Source organism: Schistocerca cancellata, chromosome 7 (genome assembly GCF_023864275.1).
Source record: "Schistocerca cancellata isolate TAMUIC-IGC-003103 chromosome 7, iqSchCanc2.1, whole genome shotgun sequence".
NCBI classification, from domain to species: Eukaryota; Metazoa; Arthropoda; class Insecta; order Orthoptera; family Acrididae; genus Schistocerca; species Schistocerca cancellata.
In genome coordinates this window covers 357,570,178-357,582,767 of record NC_064632.1, presented here as the reverse complement: position 1 = coordinate 357,582,767, position 12,590 = coordinate 357,570,178, and the positions used below count along the sequence as shown (strand labels likewise).

Below are 12,590 nucleotides of genomic sequence, written 5' to 3'. Positions count from 1 at the left end.
AGTGTATCTTGTACTGGAAGTAGCAGGAGAGATTTGCCATGACACCTGTGGAGCACTTACAAGGTGTCAAGGCTAAGATCAAACATCTTTAAAGGAGAACTAGCATTAAGAAATCTGCCAGATGACAAGAAAGCTGTAGTTCTGCCAGCACATTCCTAATGTCACATGTGAGCTACAGTAAGAAGATTTTCGATCTATTGAATGACATTGCAGACCGCCGGACAAATGTTGATCCAACAAATAAAATTGAGAGGAACATGATGGTGATTTCTCAGTGAGTCTGGCTTGCCACATAATGTCACTAAGGGTATTAAAACATAAGTGGCAATGCCACCTCTACTGAGTAACCTTCCTAAGGTACATAAGGAAGTCTGTAAGAGTCTTAGTAGTATTGGTGTACCTATGTACCTATCGGCAAAATACCTGAAACACATTCTCAGTGTAATGTGGGAGGTGTGAAGACCACATCTGCATCTCCACTGACTTCGTACAATGCCTCATTCAATTGCGGTTCCAGGATACAGCTATAATGGTCAATATCAGTGTGGTCTCTCTCTTTACGAGGTTCCATTTTCTGATTCCTTTGGCATTTGTTCCCCAGAACTTTTTAGACACATACTGACATCTATTTATCTCCTACCGGACGGAAAATATGATAAACAAACTGATGTGTGACAAATGATAGTCCATTATCAAATGTTGTGGCGAACCTACACATGGAACACTCTAAAGCAAAGGCACTACAGTATGCCAACCTGAAACCAATGTGTTTCTGTCAGTAGATGGAGAACACATTTGTGGTGTGACCATATGGAGCAAAGAAAGCTTCAAGGGTTCCTGGAATATTTAACCCCTGTCCATCATAATATCAACTTGAAAAATATTGCTAGCCACCTTCCCTCGGCGTGTTAGTGAAGAGAAGAATGGATGGATCCCTGGTTCACAGTATATGTAATAAAACCTACACACACTGACCTGTATCTCCACACCTCAAGCCAATACCGTCAGTCACAAGGAAATTCGGTGTTAAAGACTCCGTTATTTAGAGCTTGAACACTTCTGGACAAGGAGAGCCTCACCAAAGGATTACAAAACCTGCAAAAAGTGTTCTGAAGGCATTTGTTCTCAGGTTATCAAACTGAACAGGTGGTGCAGTCAAAATCAAGAATGCCTCAGAAAGAGGATGAGACTGAGACTGAGGAAGAATGGAGAAATATTGGTATGCTCCTTTGGAAATATGCATCAGTCCCTTAACTAAGATAAAAAGTATTCTTTTTAATGTTAGAGAAGATCTAGGTCTCTGAGAGACAGATGTGTGTCACATTCCATGTGAATGTGGCATGTCTTACATTGGGTCGATTATCAGAACAGTCGAGGAGAGAGCAGGCAGTATCAACGACATACTTAACTAAAACACCCAACAGATCGGTTGTCGCTGAACACTGCCTTGTATATAATCATGAAGTGAAATGAAATTTGATGAGACAAGTATCATGGTGCAGGTGCCATGTTTCTGGGGCAGCATAATTAACCCGTCTATCAAAATAAAGATGTAAGAAAACCTAATGAACAGGGACAATGGTTTCAAGTTAAATAATGCTTGGTGCCTGACACACTATTACAATATCTCCATTCATCACAACCACCCTTGTTGGAAAATACTAAAAGAACTTACTTTTCAGAGTATATTAGTGCTAGTTCTGGAATAAAAGAGCATCGAAGAGTGTAGTCTGCTTCGGGAATCGAACATGTAACAATATTATGAAAAGGATAGTTGCTACTCACCATATGGCAGAAATGCTGAGTCGCAGATAGGCACAACCCAAAGACAGCCAGAAAATGAGCTTTCGGCTGACAAGGCCTCCTTCAGAGACAAAACACACACAAGACATGCATGCAAACGCAACTCACACACGCAACCACAGTCTCTGACTGCTTAGGCCTCAGCAGCCAGAGACTGTGGTCGTGTGGAGTGTGTGTGTGTTTTGCCTCCGACAAAGGCCTTCTTGGCTGAAGGCTCATTTTCTGACCGTCTTTTTGTTGTGCGTATCTGCAACTCAGCATCTCTGCTACATGGTGAATAGCAACTATCCTTTTCATAACATGGTTATATTCCATCCTGGATTTTCCATTGGGGAATCAAACGTAGCTATAAATAGACCAACAAGGGTTCAGCTTGGTTGGAGTTTAGGCGGTGAGTACCATAACAACAAAACTCACAGCGCCTGAAGAGGGACTTGGGTCAGCATTTAAATATGATGTGTAAAATGCAAACAACAACTCGACAGAATGCCCAGAAGCACACTATCGATCGGTCATGCCAGAAAACCTTGTAAGTCTAAAAAATGAGCTGTATTACATCTACTCCACTGTCGACTCTTGGTGGTTAAAGTATCAAAGAGAAAGAGCAAGAATTAAAATGTAATATTTATTTGAAGTTTGGTAACATGTTAAGAATGGTGTAAGTTTTGCCTTGTAGTTGTTAAAAGTGGTTCATGTTTGTCTCACTTACTGTGCTTGTTCTGATATGTCGTGCGTTGTTGAGGAATGTGGTATTTCAAAAGTTCTAGACTTTCATTTTTGCACACACTTTTATTCTGATGATGCCTATATGTGAAAGCTAAATGTATATGTTATGTTATTACTCGTCTCACTCAAAGGCCCCCCCCAGGGGGTCCACAACTCTTTTGTGGATATGTGCGTAGCGAGCACGGGACCCCGAGCTAATGTGGCCTTCCTTCCTTTCCGGGCTGCATACCTTCCCTTTCCGCATCCTTCCCCATCCCTATCTTCGCCCCTCCTCCCCTCACCTCTGGCTCTTTCCTTCCCTTTCTCCCCATCTGGGAGTATGGTTTGTGCCTACGTCCGGAGACGGACACTCGTAAATGTACTGCATTCTTCGCCTTCCTTGTTTTTATGTCTTCTTCCTTCCTTTGTCCTTCTCTTTTCCTTACCTCTTCTCTTTCCCTTTTCTCCGCTGCGGCGTTTGAGACCTCTCTTCTTTCCTTTCCCTTTCTCTTTCTTCCTCCCTGTGCGTGTCTGAAGGCCGACCCACGCCTTTTGTGCGTAGCCGGTGACGGGGTAACGCGTAATTCCCCGCCCCGGGTAGACAGGTAGGACACGTACGTACCCCCTGGTAACGGCCAGGCCCAGGGAGGGGTGATTACCCGAGCTGATACCTTCCGAAAGTGCCGATTGGTCCCTCCGTCCGTTTGTCGGGGGGTGTGACCTGAGGTGTGAACAATCACCTAAGGCGGGAGTGCCCTCAGAGAGGGCCCCCACAAGGGAGGAGCGCGCCATCGGAGACGCCGGTAATCATGGGGGATTCTTCCGCAATGGTTTCCTCACCTTCCACTATGTCTGCTCACAAACGTAAGTATACTGAGCCCCCTGGTAACGGCCAGGCCCAGGGAGGGGTGATTACCCGAGCTGATACCTTCCGAAAGTGCCGATTGGTCCCTCCGTCCGTTTGTCGGGAGGTGTGACCTGAGGTGTGAACAATCACCTAAGGCGGGAGTGCCCTCAGAGAGGGCCTCCACAAGGGAGGAGCGCGCCATCGGAGACGCCGGTAATCATGGGGGATTCTTCCGCAATGGTTTCCTCACCTTCCACTATGTCTGCTCACAAACGTAAGTATACTGAGTCTCAGCCACAGACGATTCTTCCATCGTTGCCACAGTTCCTTGTTGTTTCTCAGTCTGATGAAGGTCACGACTTCTCCACGGTCAACCCTTTCATTATTCAGAAAGGTGTCAACGCAATTGCAGGTCCTGTAAAGTCTTGTTCCAGATTACGGAATGGCACCCTGTTGTTAGAAACACATAGTGCCCTCCAGGCACAAAAATTGCTGCGTACTTCTCTGCTCCACACCTTCCCTGTCCGGGTGGAACCGCACCGTACCTTAAATTCCTCGCGTGGAGTCGTTTATACACGCTCCCTCGATGGATTGTCTGACGAAGAAATTCAGCACTATCTGTCTGACCAGGGCGTAACGGCAGTTCATAGTTATGAAACGGGTTGACACGAACATCATTCCAACCTGCACTGTCTTCTTGACATTTGACAAAGTTCAACTCCCATCGAAAATCAAAGCAGGCTATGAGATAATTTCCGTTCGCCCTTACGTCCCAAACCCTACGCGTTGCTATCGATGTCAGCGGTTCAATCACACCAGCCAGTCCTGTTCCAATCCGGCCAAATGTGTTACGTGTGGCAAGGATGCCCATGAGGGTGCTTGTCCACCTCCATCCCCTCGCTGCATCAGCTGTATGGGTGACCACCCTGCTTCCTCTCGAGATTGCCCCGTTTTTAAGGACGAAAAGCTCATCCAGGAAATAAGAGTGAAGGAAAAGGTGTCGACCTTTGCTGCTCGAAAATTATTCGCCAGTCGCAAGCCCACCGTGCCTCAGACAGGAAAATACAGCACTGTCCTTGCTTCTCCTCGGCCAACAAAGGAGGCGGCCACGCAGACTTGCGACCTCACCTTTAGTGCCACGGTCGTCAGATCGGCCAGCGCAAAGATCGCTCGTTCAACCTCAACACTTTCGCCTGCCCACTCTATGGCTCACCCTTTGTCGGGTTCTGCTAAATCTCGAGCCCAAAAGTCAGACGCCAAGTCTTCAAAAAAAGAGCATACTCGTGAAGAGTTTTTGCGCACCGCAACTTCACAACCATCGGTTCCTCCTTCATCTAAACATCATTCTTCCAAGAAGGCTACAAAGAAACCCAGTTCCTCTCCTTCTCCGCCAAGGTGTGTCCCATCTACAGCACCACCTGGCGGAAATCGCCCTCGGCCGTCTTCTGTGTCGCCGAGGCGCACTGCTGGTGGCCGGTCAACCGGCCGATCGCTGGTGGCAGGGGCTGCTCCTGACCAACCTATGGATCAGGATCTTCTGCCTTCGGCTGAATGCCATTCCATGCTGTCGGTCGCTAGCTCTGAGCAGTCGTTGAGTTGACAGCACCCTTGGTCACATTCCTCCATTTTCTGTTCACCCTATGTCCATTATCCACTGGAATATCCGCGGCATTCGAGCCAATCGGGATGAATTGTCGGTCCTCTTACGATCCTACTCGCCGGTCATCTTCTGTCTTCAGGAAACAAAGCTGCGTCCCCATGACCGCTTTGTTCTCCCTCATTTTCAGTCCGTCCGATATGACCTCCCCTCTGTTGAAGGCACTCCAGCCCATGGAGGACTCATGATTCTTCTCCCCCTAAACAGTTCCTTCCAAGCTGTCGCCGTCCGTCTTTCCCTTTCTGGATACACGTTCTCTCTTTCTACTGTATACATTCCATCATCCACACCAATGGCACGAGCTGATCTCCTTCATCTTCTTGGTCAGCTTCCACCCCCCTATTTGCTGGTTGGGGACTTCAATGCCCACCACCCGCTTTGGGGATCTCCACATCCTTGTCCACGTGGCTCTCTATTGCTAGACGTCTTCCACCAAGCGGATCTAGTTTGCCTCAACACTGGGGTCCCCACATTTTTGTCTGCCTCCACGACGAATTTATCTCATTTGGACCTTGCGGTCGGTACTGTTCCGCTAGCTCGGCGCTTCGAATGGTTCGCCCTTGATGATACACACTCGAGTGACCACTTTCCATGTGTCCTTAGACTGCAGCCTCCACTGCCATATATGCGCTCGCGATGCTGGAAATTTGCCCAAGCCGATTGGACACTTTTTTTCGTCTCTAGCGACATTCGATGACTGTCGCTTTCCCAGCGTCGACGATGAGGTCACACATATTACCGACGTTATTCTTACAGCTGCGGAACGTTCAATACCATGCACCTCCGAATTGCCCCGGCGCCCCCCAGTTCCTTGGTGGAACGAGGCATGCCGTGACGCAATACGTGAGCGGTGGCGTGCTCTTCGCATTTTCCGTCACCATCCTACTTTGGCCAACTGTATCTGCTACAAGCAGCTCCGTGCGCGATGCCGTCGTGTCATCCGCGATAGGAAGAAGGCAAGCTGGAAATTCTTTATTAGCTCATTTAACACCTTCACTCCCTCCTCGGACGTTTGGAGTCGGCTTCGACGGTTCTCAGGCGCGCCAAGTTTCTCCCCGGTCTCTGGGCTCACTGTCGCGCATGATACCTTAGTGGACCCCGTCGCAATTTCTAACTCGTTGGGTCAGCACTATGCTGAGATTTCGAGCTCTTCAAATTACCCGCCAGCGTTTCTCCCGAAGAAACGTGCAGCGGAAGTGCAACATCTTGCTTTCTCTCTCAAAATCACGAAAGCTACAATACTGTTTTCTCCATGCGGGAACTCCAACATGCCCTCTCTTCTTCTCGCTCCTCCGCCCCAGGACCGGATGGTATCCACGTCCAAATGTTGCTGCATTTATCAACCCATAGTCTGCGTTACCTCTTTCGCCTTTATAATCGAATTTGGACCGACAGTACCTTTCCCAGACGGTGGCGAGAAGCTGTTGTCGTTCCCGTTCCGAAACCTGGGAAGGACAAACATCTCCCCTCTAGCTATCGCCCCATTTCTCTCACGAGTAGTGTCTGTAAGGTTTTGGAGCGTATGGTGAATTACCGTTTAGCTTGGTGGCTGGAATCCCGCAGTCTTTTAACACCAGCCCAATGTGGATTTTGGAAGCATCGTTCTGCAGTTGACCATCTTGTTGCTCTCTCCACTTATATCATGAACAATTTTCTCCGGAAACGCCAAACGGTAGCAATATTTTTTGATCTGGAGAGAGCATACGATACCTGTTGGAGGACAGGCATCCTCCGCACACTGTTCTCTTGGGGCTTTCGCGGCCGGCTGCCCCTTTTTCTTCGCGAATTTATGGCAGAGCGCACTTTTAGGGTGCGGGTGAACACTACTCTCTCCCGTACTTTCTCCCAAGAAAACGGGGTACCCCAGGGATCCGTGCTGAGTGTTGTACTGTTTGCCATCGCCATCAATCCAATAATGGATTGTCACCTTCCTGATGTCTCTGGCTCCCTCTTTGTGGACGATTTTGCAATCTACTACAGCTCTCAACGGACCAGCCTTCTTGAACGGCGTCTTCAAGGATGTCTCGATCGCCTCCACTCGTGGAGCATCGAAACCGGCTTCCGTTTCTCACCCAGTAAGACCGTTTGTGTTAATTTTTGGCGACGTAAGGAGTTTCTTCCACCCTCCTTACATCTAGGTCCTGTCAGCCTTCCGTTTTCAGACGTCGCTAAATTCTTAGTTCTTATGTTTGACAGAAAACTGTGCTGGTCCTCCCACGTTTCCTATCTTTCGGCTCGCTGTCTGCGATCGCTTAACACCCTCCGTGTCCTGAATGGTACCTCCTGGGGAGCGGACCAAGTGGTCCTTCTCCGCCTCTATCGCGCCTTAGTGCGCTCGAAATTGGATTACGGAAGCATAGTCTACTCCTCTGCTCGGCCGTCTATTCTTCGGCGTCTCGACTCTATCCACCACCGTGGATTACGTTTAGTGTCTGGAGCTTTTTACACTAGCCCTGTGGAAAGCCTTTATGCTGAGACTGCTGAACCTCCGCTGTCCAATCGGCGAGCAGTCCTCCTGAGTCGTTATGCTAGCCATCTGTCTTCCATGCCTGCTAATCCAGCCCATGACATATTTTTCGACGCCTCCTTTGATGTAGGGTATGCAGGCCGCTCCTCCTCCCTACTACCCCCGGGAGTCCGCTTCCGTCAACTGCTCCATTCTCTTTCCTTCCGCTTTCCTAAAACTTTTTTGACAACTTGGGGTACAGCACCGCCTTGGCTCCGTCCCCGGATCTGCCTGCTCCGTGACCTTTGTCAATTTCCCAAGGATGGTACCCCTACACTTGTTTATCGTCGGGCATTTGCTGCTCTATGTGCACAAATGACGGACGCCACATTTATTTACACCGACGGCTCAAAAACATCGTTAGGTGTAGGGAGTGCCTATATTGTTGGCGACACCCCAAATCGCTTTCGGCTTCCCGACCAGTGTTCGGTTTATACTGCGGAGCTTTACGCTGTTCTCCAGGCTGTCCACTACATCCGCCGCCATCAGCGGATACAGTACGTTATCTGCTCAGATTCTCTCAGCTCTCTCCTCAGTCTCCAAGCTCTTTACCCTGTGCACCCTCTGGTCCACCGGATTCAGGACTGTCTGCGCTTGCTCCACCTGGGGGGCGTCTCGGTGGCATTCCTCTGGCTCCCGGGACACGCTGGTATCTGTGGGAATGAGGCGGCCGATATAGCGGCCAAGGCTGCAGTCTCTTTTCCTCGGCCAGTTATTCAGTCGCTTCCCTTCACCGATCTACGGAGCGGTTTATGTCGCAAAGTTGCTCATTTATGGCATGCGCATTGGTCGGCACTTCCCCGTAATAAATTGCAGGAAGTGAAAGCCCTTCCTTGCGCTTGGACCTCTTCCTCCCGAACGCGTCGTCGGGAGGAGGTAATTTTAGCTAGACTCCGGATAGGGCACTGTCTTTTTAGCCATCGACATCTTTTAAGCGGCGATCCTCCCCCACTCTGTCCCCACTGCTCTCAGCTGTGGACGGTTAGACACCTTTTAATTGAGTGCCCCTATTTTAATCCGTTACGCTCCCGTCTACAGCTCTCGCCTGATCTATCGTCGATTTTAGCAGATGACACGCGCTCAGCCGACCGCGTTCTCCAGTTTATTAGTGACAGTGAAATGACGTCAGTCATTTGAAGCTTTTTGGTGACAACCACCCCCTTTCTGTAGTGGATTTTTAAGCATTCCTTTTATTTTTAGTTTCTCCAATTTTATGACTTTGTTCCCATTGCTGCTGGTTTTCAATTTCGGTTTTTTACTGTCTTAAGTCATGGGCTGGGCGCTAATGACCATAGAAGTTTTGCGCCCTAAAACCACAAAAAAAAAAAAAAAAAAAAAAAAAAAAAAAAAAAAAAAAAAAAAAAAAAAATCACAATCACTCAAAGGCCATACATACCCCTCTATATTGCAGTTGAAACTGCTAATGAATGGAATGGAATGGAATATTGTAACCAGCACTTAGAGAGACCACCATGCTTTTTGCCAGCATGTGCTCATGAGAAAACATTGTTAATTAATAAATAAATGAGGTACCAATCAGGGCAATTTCATCAGTGAATGCTTCATGAATTATCACAATTATAGTGTAAGCAGAGTGACCACAAGGGTATAATCATCACTGTCCTCACTGGATTTTGATCTGGAGCTGCTGTTGACAGGAAGGCCATATCTTTGATCTTTTCTTTCACAGGTACATCACGATTCCATGTCTTGTGGACTTCCTTTTTGATCAGGCTGATAACTCGAGTCTAATCATGCAGGGTAATGTTTACAGTAACTTCTTTCATCAGCGTGTCAACTACACTGAAAGTTTTTATTTTTCCTAGCGAAGTCGCTTTTCACCTGGGTCCCAGGCAGATTGAAATGAACACTGACTACACAGTTCTCTTCCATTGCAGTCAATTAATCAACCTGTTTGGGTATGGTTTCTAATTTGTACAGCAAATAAAGTCCTAGTAACACTATTCTATTTGTGTGTGGCTTGGGATTGTTCAATGAAACACAAAAATTTGAAGACCAATCCATGAAGATTTTTGGCATTAAAATCCTCATGATAGTCGCCCGGCTTTCTATTCTAGAACAAAAAACCAATGAGCAACTTGGATTAAAGTCACAAGCTGAGCTTGTGTGAAAGATGATTACGCGTTATGCTTGCCTGCTGGCAAGTTTGTTGTTCCTTAGGCTGTGTAGTCCTTGCAGCTTTTATTAAGGTGTGTCTTGCTGTAACTACAGCCTCTTCTAGACACGCAATATGTTTGAGCAAATGTTCCTCTTGGCATGCAGATACTGGCATGTCAGTCTGATATGTCGCTCACCTCTCTCAATGAATATCGGGACAAACCAAGTTCACGGTCAGTTTCAAAGAGACTGCTTAGGCCCATTAATAACTTTGAACAATGGCAACTCCAGGTAAGAATGTCAACAGTGTAGGAAAAGTTAGATTTCTACTTACCATAAAGATGACAAGTTGCAAACAGGCACAATTAAAAGACATTTACACATAAGCTTTCAGTGACAGCCTTCATCAGAAAAAGACACACACACACACACCATTCATTCACACAAGCAAGCACACCTCACGCGCACATGGCCGCTAATTCCAGCAGCAGCTCAAGCCATAATGCCAGGCGTTCATTTGCTTCCTTTTGTCATGAACTTCATATCCACAACTATTCGTGATGCATTTTGGAACTTAGAAAAAGAGTGTGTGTCACAACTGAAGTATCATTCATCCTAACTACTCCAGTTAGCCTAACTACCCTCCCGAACTATGAGACATACCATCAAATAGGGTGTACCAGCAAGTTCAAAGTTACTACATGTGTTGCTGTACAGCCTCAAGTCTCAAACATCTATCATGTATATGTGGAGACTGAAGCAATGAATGAAAATTTGTACTGAGGCTGGGATTCTGGGATTCAAACCTGGGTCCCATGCTCACTCGGTAGATGTGCATACCACTGTATCTCTCCCAAGGGGCTCGCCGCTCTTTGGTGGGTTCATGTTTGGCTACCTCGGTGCCCTAGCCCTTGCAGTGTTTTTTCTCTTCCAAGCTGCATGTCTGTCCTCTTGCTATTCTTCTTCCCCTACCTTGGGGAACATATCTGGGATGTTTTTGGGAATGTATTCTGCATTTTCAGTAGCCGACATCAGAACAGTCTCTCCACTGTTTTTTATTCCCCTTCTCCTGTGCTTCCTTTACATCACTAATTGAGGTTCCTCTTTTTCTTCTTCCTCCCTGTGCACTCCTGAAGGCCGGTCCGCACATCTGATACATGACAGGTAGTTGGGTAACTTGTAATTCCTAGCCCCGGGTCGACAGGTAGGGTTCACATGTACCTCCTGGTACAGGCCAGGCCCAAGGAGGGGTAATGCCTGAGCTGCTACCTTCCAAATTGTCAATTGGTCCCTCCATCAGGTGTTAGGGAGGTGTGATCTGAGGTGTGAACAATTACTTAAGGCAGGTGCACCCCCCTCTGAGGAGGTTCCCAGTTGGAAGGAGCCATTGGAGATGTTGGCAGTCGTGGGGGATTTTCTTGCAATGAGCCAGTCATCTTCTATACAGTCAACGTCTACTAAACGTAAACAGAATGAAGCTCACAGTTCAAAAGACCCTCCCAGCTGCACTACAGTTCCTCATACTGAAGATGGTCAGTCCTTTGCTACAGTAAATCTGTTTATTATTCAGAAAGGTGTTGCTGCAGTTGCCACCCCTGTGAAATCCTGCTCTCGATTATTCAATGGCACTTTGGTTTTGGAGATTACTTCTGATTCTGAAGCACAACAACTGCTTGCATCTTTGTCCCTCCACAGTTATCCTGCTCATGTTGAGGCCCATCGGACTCTGAATTCTTCCCATGGTGTTATTTACTCTATGTTGCTCGAAGGTCTGACTGAGGCAGGAATCCAAACCTGTCTCTCTCTGATCAGAGTGATCAGAGTGTCGTTGCAGTCTATCGGGTGATAAAAAAGGTAGATGTATCATTAGTGCCCGCACCCACTCTTTTTCTCACTTTTGATAGAGTGGTGCTTCCAACAAAGATCAAAGCAGGCTATGATGTTATCACAGTGTGACCATACATTCTGAACCCCCTCCTCCCGAGTTTGTCCCCTGTATCTTGATGAGTGGGTGGTCCAGGAGATCTGGATGAAGGAAAAAGTGCCTTACCCAGTCGCTCATAAGTTGTTGGCTACTCGTAAACCCTGCATTCTACCATCCGTCACTTACAGTACTGTTCTTGCTACATCTCGCTCCATGAAGGACATGGCCAGTGCAGACATGCGACCTCAAATTCAGCGCTACGGTTGTAAAATCTGTCAGTATCACGTTAGCATCCCCATCTCCTCCTCCACATGTGCAACAAGCCACCAAACTTTTGCCTCATCGGGCGAAGTCACCTGCTTCACATCTGGCAGCCTGGAAAGGACAGAAGGAATGCCCCCCCGAAGGCTTCTTATGTCCCTCGAGCCAACATATATCTGAGTCTTGCTCTGCCAACTGGAAAAGCTCCAAGAAATCAAACAAAGGCAAATGGTCTCCTCCTTTGCCGATTCGGAGATCCTCTTCGATGGTGTTGCCACGTGATACCCCAACCCGGGTCACCTCTGTGTTGCTGGTGCGCAGTGACAACCATTTTCTTGCCCTGGACACCACAGACCAACAGAGGGAGAATGCCGAAGCCTCTGTAGATCTCATGGAGCAGGATCCTCCAGCCTCTGTGCCCCGTAACGGTGAGTCTTTGAAGACTGGCACTCATCCCCTCTCCTCATCACGACTCTCCTCCAATGGAACATTCGCAGCCTCAGATCCATCAAAGAGACCTTTTGGCTGCTCTTGGAATCACGCGGTCTGCTTGTTCTCTGCCTCCAGAAACAAAATTGTGTTCTCACAACTGCTTTGAGCTCTCGCATTTCTTTCTGGGCTGCATTGACCTTCCTCCCAGAGGACTGCATTCCTTCTCGTGGGGGAGTCATGCTGCTCATGTGGAGTGATGTTCATAGTCAAACCATCTCCTTGACTACCCGGCTTCGAGCTGTTGCAGTCCGCATTTCCCTTCCTCACTTCACATTTT

The 12,590-nt window shown here is 47.7% G+C and overlaps 1 protein-coding gene across 1 annotated transcript in view; it reads left to right on the top strand.

Annotated features, from left to right (window-relative positions):
* The window catches only part of LOC126092274 (intraflagellar transport protein 52 homolog), a 68,300-nt gene that overhangs the window by 20,416 nt on the left and 35,294 nt on the right, over window positions 1-12,590 (top strand). The gene's annotated exons all lie outside the window — the stretch shown is intronic.